Below are 6,795 nucleotides of genomic sequence, written 5' to 3'. Positions count from 1 at the left end.
AGTGGGACACAGCGAGTGGAACTGGGACACAGATATAAATCTGCGTAGGAGATTCAAGGGAAAGGATTCTGGGAAAAGAAGGAAGTGCAGTGCTATCTACTTCACGAGCCTCTACCATTAAAGGAGTAGCAGGTATGGGGGTATTGGTTGAAGCCAAGGACATAGGCAGACAAGGTTCTTTGTGTAGATGTGATATCTTTTATTAGACCAGCTAGATCATTGGAAAATTGTTCTTTGCAAGCTTTCTGGCACAAACACCCTTCTTCAGAAATAGGGAGTCTGCTGGTGTTTTGTGTTCTGGGTGGAATAGAAGTCAATATGCAAAATGCGGGTTTGTGAAAATGCAAATGCATGGCAGTGAGGATCAGAGGTGATGGGAGACGATAGGTATGAGGACAGGGAGGTGGGGGGAAAGTGGGAATGTTGACCTGCTGATAGAATGTAGCTGGTAAAATGTAGAGAGGTTACCTGGGGTTATTGGATGGCAGGCAAGTTAATGTGCCATAAATCCAATGTCTATATTTAGTCCATGATTTTTTGTATCCAGTAGGTTTTTATGAAGCGAAGTTTGTAGTCTTGTCTACAAAAGGTGTTTTGTAAATTCCCTTTGAGGATTAGAACCGAGAGATTGGAGGGAAAGTGGTTGTCTTGTGAGAACTGTGCACCCACAGGTAATTGGGTATTTTTGTCTTTGATAGATTTGCAGTGTGCATTCATTCTGGTACGCAGCTGTTGTATTTAGTTGGTCTAATAAAAGTTATCACATTTACCCAAAGAACCTTGTCTGCCTGCAGCAGATGTGGGGGAGTCTATCCTAGATGGGGAGAGTGGAATAAGTGGTCTAGCAGGCAGATGCAGAAGGGTGCCTACTGGGAAACTGCAAAACCTTTTCCCAGATGTTCCTTATTCTCAACCTTACTATATCTCAAGGCAATTCCTGTTTTTTAAAGGATTTGCACCCTGGGCTTCTTTTCTTGACTTTAGCAGTTTGTTCTATACTGTGGTCATCATCTCAGCCCCAGGTACTTCTGGGCTAATTGTCCTTTTAAACTGCAATCTGTGACCTTTTGGTTCAGAACAAGCTTCTTTAACAAGGAACAAATCATGCCTTGGCACTGGTTCTTCTTCCTCTCCTCTGGATTGCACACAGGCCTAATAAATGGGCAAGCTTCTCCTTATAACTCACACCTCTCAATACAGTAAATGGAACAGATGCTTGTTTGACTTTTCTGCCACTTCTGACTACTGGATTTAGCTAACTCAGAGTTTGGAGGCAGATGATGCATGCTTTCTGATTGCATCTCCTGCTGACATCCTAACTTATGGCTATGGCTGTGAAGGTAGCAGGGACCCTTATCAGAAGAGTAAAAGAGCATGCCATGTCAACGTTCATTGAAGGTCGCAAAGATTTTTGAGCCAAACTAGAGAGATGGGATGGATATCCACACAGGCTTTTTCTTCTGTATGTATCAGTCACACTGGTCGTGTCTACATGAGACTCAGACTGCGCACTAGCTCATTACTACTGTGCAGTAGCATCCTGTAGCATAAAGCACCATGCATTGCTTTCTGCACAGTAGTAACAAGCTGCTGTGCAGTCAGCAGCACCAAAAAGCCATTTGGGGATGTAAACAACTTTATTACTTGTGTATGCAAACAACTGAGCAGTCACCATATTGTGTAGATGCGGCCACTGACCAGAAAAACTCTTGCTTGCAAGATAAGGTACTTACGTTCCTTTTTCTTTACTCCTATCAAATGCTTTACTTATTTATATATACATTTGTGTTGAAATTCTAGAATTACCTTTTTTTTAATTTTAGATGTTCTTTTAGGATGATACACTGGATCATCCTAGGTACTGGATGTTTGTAACCATTAACAATCTCATGATACATTTTCTCAGAGAACTGTTAACTCCAATGTGTTGGTTAACTTTCAACTAAGATAACAGAATTGTGCCAGCTAAAATCCTCTCACCTGTTCCCGGTGGATATACTACTAAGCAGTTTCTGCCTTACCCTGTACTGGTACTGTCTGATGTCAACGTGCTGCTGTTGTTCCACGCTAAATGTGGCTGCACTTCAGCACTGGATGAAGCGATCCTTATCTCAAGTTTGTAAATGAGACTATGAACATCTTGTGATCCTTCTGAATGAAAGTAGGTAATAACCGGAAGGTACTGTTATTATTCACACTCATCCAAACATGTGTGGCAGCAATATTTCAGGTAGTGATCAAAAGGGCTCTGCAGGTGCTGCATCAGAACATATGGTATGCTTCATTGAGACACACTTTCAAACAGTGCTTTCTGTGGAACTGCTTGAATAGCTTGCACAGATTATTTTAAAATGAATGAATAATGAAGAAAAATGTTCCCAGTAACAAGGTAATGCATCTACACAGGCAAAAATTATGAACACTAATTAAGACGATACTGAGATCCATGTCCAGAGCCAATTCCTCTTTTCATCTGGTATCCTGAACACTAGCACATCCTGAATTTCTAAATATGTACAAATGCAGCTGATGGATGGATGCTGACAATTCTGCTGGGAGTTAAAGGAAAATGTAGAGGTTAAAGAGAGGAAGTATTAGGAGAGGAGAGGATAGAGATGATAAAACAAGTTAATTCTGAACTATAAATATAGGATTGGATTTTGTTAATTTTTCTCATGTTAATTTCAGTAGGATTATACATAGTATAGGCATATGGAATCAGAACTATTACTGTAATTATTGTATAGAAGTATGTAAAAGGTGACTTAGTATCTCAAATGATTGGTACGAATTTATAGAATCTAAAAATTGTAGATGGTTGCTCCAAGTCTAATTCAAATTCAGAAGTAATGGAAATGACAAATTAAGGGAAGTGCTAGGATTCAGAGTGACCTAGACAAATTGGAGGATTGGGCCAAAAGGAATCTCATGAGGTTCAACAAGGACAAGTGCAAAGTCCTGCACTTAGGATGTAAGAACCCCATGCACCACTACAGGCTGGGACTGACTGGCTGGGTAGCAGCTATGCAGAAAAGGACCTGGGGGTTACAGTGGACAATAAGATGAATATAAGCCAGCAGTGTGCCCTTGTTGCCAAGAAAGCTAATGGCATACTGGGCTGCATTGGTAGGTGTATTGCTAGTAGGTTCATGGAAGTGATTATTGCCTTCTATTCAGCACTAGTGACGCCACATCTGGGGTGCTGTGTTCAGTTTTGGGCCCCCACTACAGACAGGATGTGGACAAATTGGGAAGTCCAGCAGAGGGCAACCAAAATGGTTTAGGGACCGGGGCACATAATTTATGGGCAGAGACTGAGGGAGCAGGGGTTATTTAGTCTAGAGAAGAGAAGACTGAGAGGGAATTTAATAGCAGCTTACAACTACCTGAAGCAGGGTTCAAAAGAAGAGGGAACTAGACTGTTCTCAGTGGTGGTAGATGGCAGAACAAGGAGCAACGGTCTCAAGTTGCAGCAAGGGAAGTTTAGTTTTGATATTAGTGAAAAAATTCTCACTAGGAGGGTAGTAAAACACTGGAACAGGTTACCCTGTTGTAGAGGTTGTGGAATCTTCATCTTTGGAAGTTTTTAAGACCCAGCTAGACAAAGTCTTGGCTGGGATGATCTAGTTGGGCATGGTCCTGCTTTGAGCAGGGGTTTGGATTAGATCACCTCCTGAGGTCCCTTCCAACCCTAATTTTCTCTGATTCTAAGTTATGCAGCAGTGAATTGCTTTGCTAGTTAATGTGCTTTACATACAGTGTTGATAAATACTGTTAAAGAACTGTTGTGTTCTATCCTATTGCATTATGATGGTCAGTGTTGTGATTTGTGCTGATGAGTAAGAGGAAAGATTTTCAGAGGCAGAAACAGCAGCTTTGTATCCATCCCCCACTAATAGCTAAAGGCAGCTGAGGGCCCAACTGCCATTGTTGCATTTGATAATCATTCCCAGGATTTCTGATTTCTGTAAAACAATGTGGTTCTATTAAAGTCAATAGAGTCATGCTGATACTCACCAGCTAAGCATCTGATGTTAAATAGCCTACAATGCTTTTGGAGAAGAAAATGTAAGATATAAAGTCATCACCGTCTTCCCAAGTCTTATAACTCCCAGTGGAAGTTGTGTTGGAAACATTAAAAGGAAACAAAAGTGGTGACACTTTTTTTTCTATGAAAGCTTTTATACCAGTTAAAGTAACTCAATTAACTGTTTAGAGCCATTAAAAAGTCTACACAAGAGTGTAATGAAAACTGCTCCATGAGACATTCTGGAGTTGGATCAGAATTCCAACAAATCTAATATGGCTCCTGTCTGTACTGCGAAATACAATTTATTTAAGCAATTAGTGGTAAGGGATACTATAAATTAAATCAATCTGGCAGCAACAGAAAGTTAATGTTGCTCTTCCACTGCCTCTTTCCTTTTCTGAACAGACTTTGAAGGAAGGCATACTTACAGTAAAAAGGTTATAATAATACACTAGACAAAATTCAGTTACTGAGCCCAAAACTGTTAGTATTCAGCATTCCTGGGTTTCCATAATGGACAGAACTATACATAGGATTTTTTCTCACATCCATTTAGTTTTTAAGTCAATTTGGGAATATTAAGAAGGGGATGATAGAAACAGAACTGGGAAAATAAATAGAACATTTCCACAATTTCCACTAGCTGTCTGTAGATTTATAATGTTGGCTTTGGCCTTTAGCTGTCAAAGATACTTGTATGGTTCTTATTATTGTTGCATCAGAACACCTCTCAATCTTTAATGTATTTATTCTTACGAGATGCTTTTAGTCACAGAAGTACTATTATCTCCTATTTACTGGGAATTGAGGAACAGATCATCAGGTTGCACATGCATATGTCTGTCTTGTAAGGAGGAAAAGTCTATAATTTATTTACATACTTTTGACATCATTCTTATTACCATGCAACTGGCACCTAAAGCTATAAAGACCAAAATCCCCTAAGCACCCCAGAATGCTTTGCAGCTTTGTGATTAGAGCCCTTCCCTGGAGTTTTTCTAACTTTAACCATGAAAATGTTGATCATTCTAAAGTCTGATTCTTTGTTTTTTCATCTATGAAACAACTGGGATTAGACACCTATGAGGATACTGTGTGGATAATGGTACCTACTTCCAGCCAGTTAAGCTAAATTTAATCTCTTTCCTTTATATTCTTGTCATACAAAGGATGGCTGCCCACTCCGCTGTTTTCTGCCTTCCCTTGTTTATGTATGAAGTTTATTATTTTTTATTCATGTCTTGCCTGGGGGACTGAGTTTCCAAGTCAGTACTGTGAGCTCTACTAAGGGTCAAGGTCAAATATCTTTTCAAATCTGGTCCTAAGTGACTTGCTGGGAGTCTTACAGGCAGTCTAAGACAGAGCAAGGAATTGAACCCAGCCTTCTAAACTTCATGTTCGTGCCTCAAACACTAAGGCCTTCTTTCCCTGAAGGCCTGCTCATGGGACCTGTGTGAAGCAGCTGGTATTTGCTTCAGATTCAACTGATTCAGGGGACAGTGTTTTCATAGAATCATAGAAGGAGGGTCGGACGGGACCTTGTAGATCTTCAAGTCCGACCCCTGGTGGGAGAAAAGGCTGGACTCAAGCCTCCTCTTAAAGATCTGCAGGGTAGGAGCCAGCACCACTTCCCTTGGAAGCTGGTTCCAGCTCCTAGCTGCCCTAACTGTGAAGTAGTTCTTGCGGATGTCTAATCTAAACCTACTCTCTAATAATTTGTGTCCATTGTTCCTTGTCATGCCAGGGGGCGCTAGGGAAAACAGTGTCTCCCCTAAACCCTTCTGGTCCCCCCTAGTGAGTTTATAGCCAGTCACCAGGTCCCCCCTCAGCCTTCTGTTATGAAGGCTGAACAGGTTTAGGTCCTGCAGTCTTTCAATGTAGGGTCTGCCCTGTAGTCCCCAGATCATGCAGGGTCTCTCCTCTGCACCCTTTCAATGTTGTCCACATCCCTCCTGAAATGGGGCGCACAGAACTGGATGCAGTACTCCAGCTGTGGCCTGACCAGCGTCACATAGAGGGGGAGGATCACCTCCCTGGCCCTACTCGAGATGCACCTGTGGATGCACGACAAGGTACGGTTAGCCCTGCCAACTGTGACCTCGCATTGTCGGCCCATGTTCATGTCGGCCCAAGATCCCTTTCTGCCTCCGTGGTCTCAAGAAGGGAGTTTCCCATTCTATAAGTGTGCTGCTGGTTTCTACTGCCTAAGTGCAGCACCCTGCACTTGTCAGTATTGAAACGCATCCTGTTTATGTCAGCCCACTCCTGTAACCTATCCAGGTCTTGTTGCTGTCTTTCCCTCCCTACTAGCATGCTCACCTCGCCCCAAATTTTGGTATCATCAGCGAATTTAAACAGGTTGCATTTCACCCTGTCATCCAAATCACTGATTTGATTCAGTGATTTGAATCACTATCCTGAATCAATTCGACTGAATCTGATTTGGAGATTCAGCCACCACTGAATTGGTCGAATCTCCAAATCAAACAGGCCCCATCCCCCTCCTGCTCTCCCAGCTCCATCAATGACTGCCCCACCTGCCTCAGCATCCCAGCGCTAAAAAAAAAAAAGAAAAAGAAAAAGCTCTGCACTCACCATCTCCTGCCAGGAGGTGTATGTGTGGGGGAGGGGTGGGGGGAGCAATCCCTGCTGTTCTCCACTGCCCCACGCTACACGAGGGGTCAAGGAGGTGATCCTCCCCCTCTACAAGACACTGGTCAGGCCAAAGTGTTACCTCTCAGCTCCATGTTCTTGGGGAACCCTGA

The 6,795-nt window shown here is 42.3% G+C and overlaps 1 long non-coding RNA gene across 1 annotated transcript in view; it reads right to left on the bottom strand.

Moving 5' to 3' along the window:
* Window positions 1-498: 498 nt before the first annotated feature.
* Window positions 499-6,795, bottom strand: part of LOC109299455 — a 19,441-nt gene continuing 13,144 nt past the window's right edge. Inside the window, exon 3 of the long non-coding RNA XR_002097858.1 lies at window positions 499-580. This is a non-coding gene — a long non-coding RNA (uncharacterized LOC109299455). The remainder of the gene's footprint in view (window positions 581-6,795) is intronic.

Source organism: Gavialis gangeticus, unplaced genomic scaffold (assembly GCF_001723915.1).
Source record: "Gavialis gangeticus isolate Ggan-Ray unplaced genomic scaffold, GavGan_comp1, whole genome shotgun sequence".
Taxonomy (NCBI): Eukaryota; Metazoa; Chordata; order Crocodylia; family Gavialidae; genus Gavialis; species Gavialis gangeticus.
Note: the sequence above shows the minus strand (reverse complement) of the source record. Positions and strands in the feature narration are given on the sequence as shown.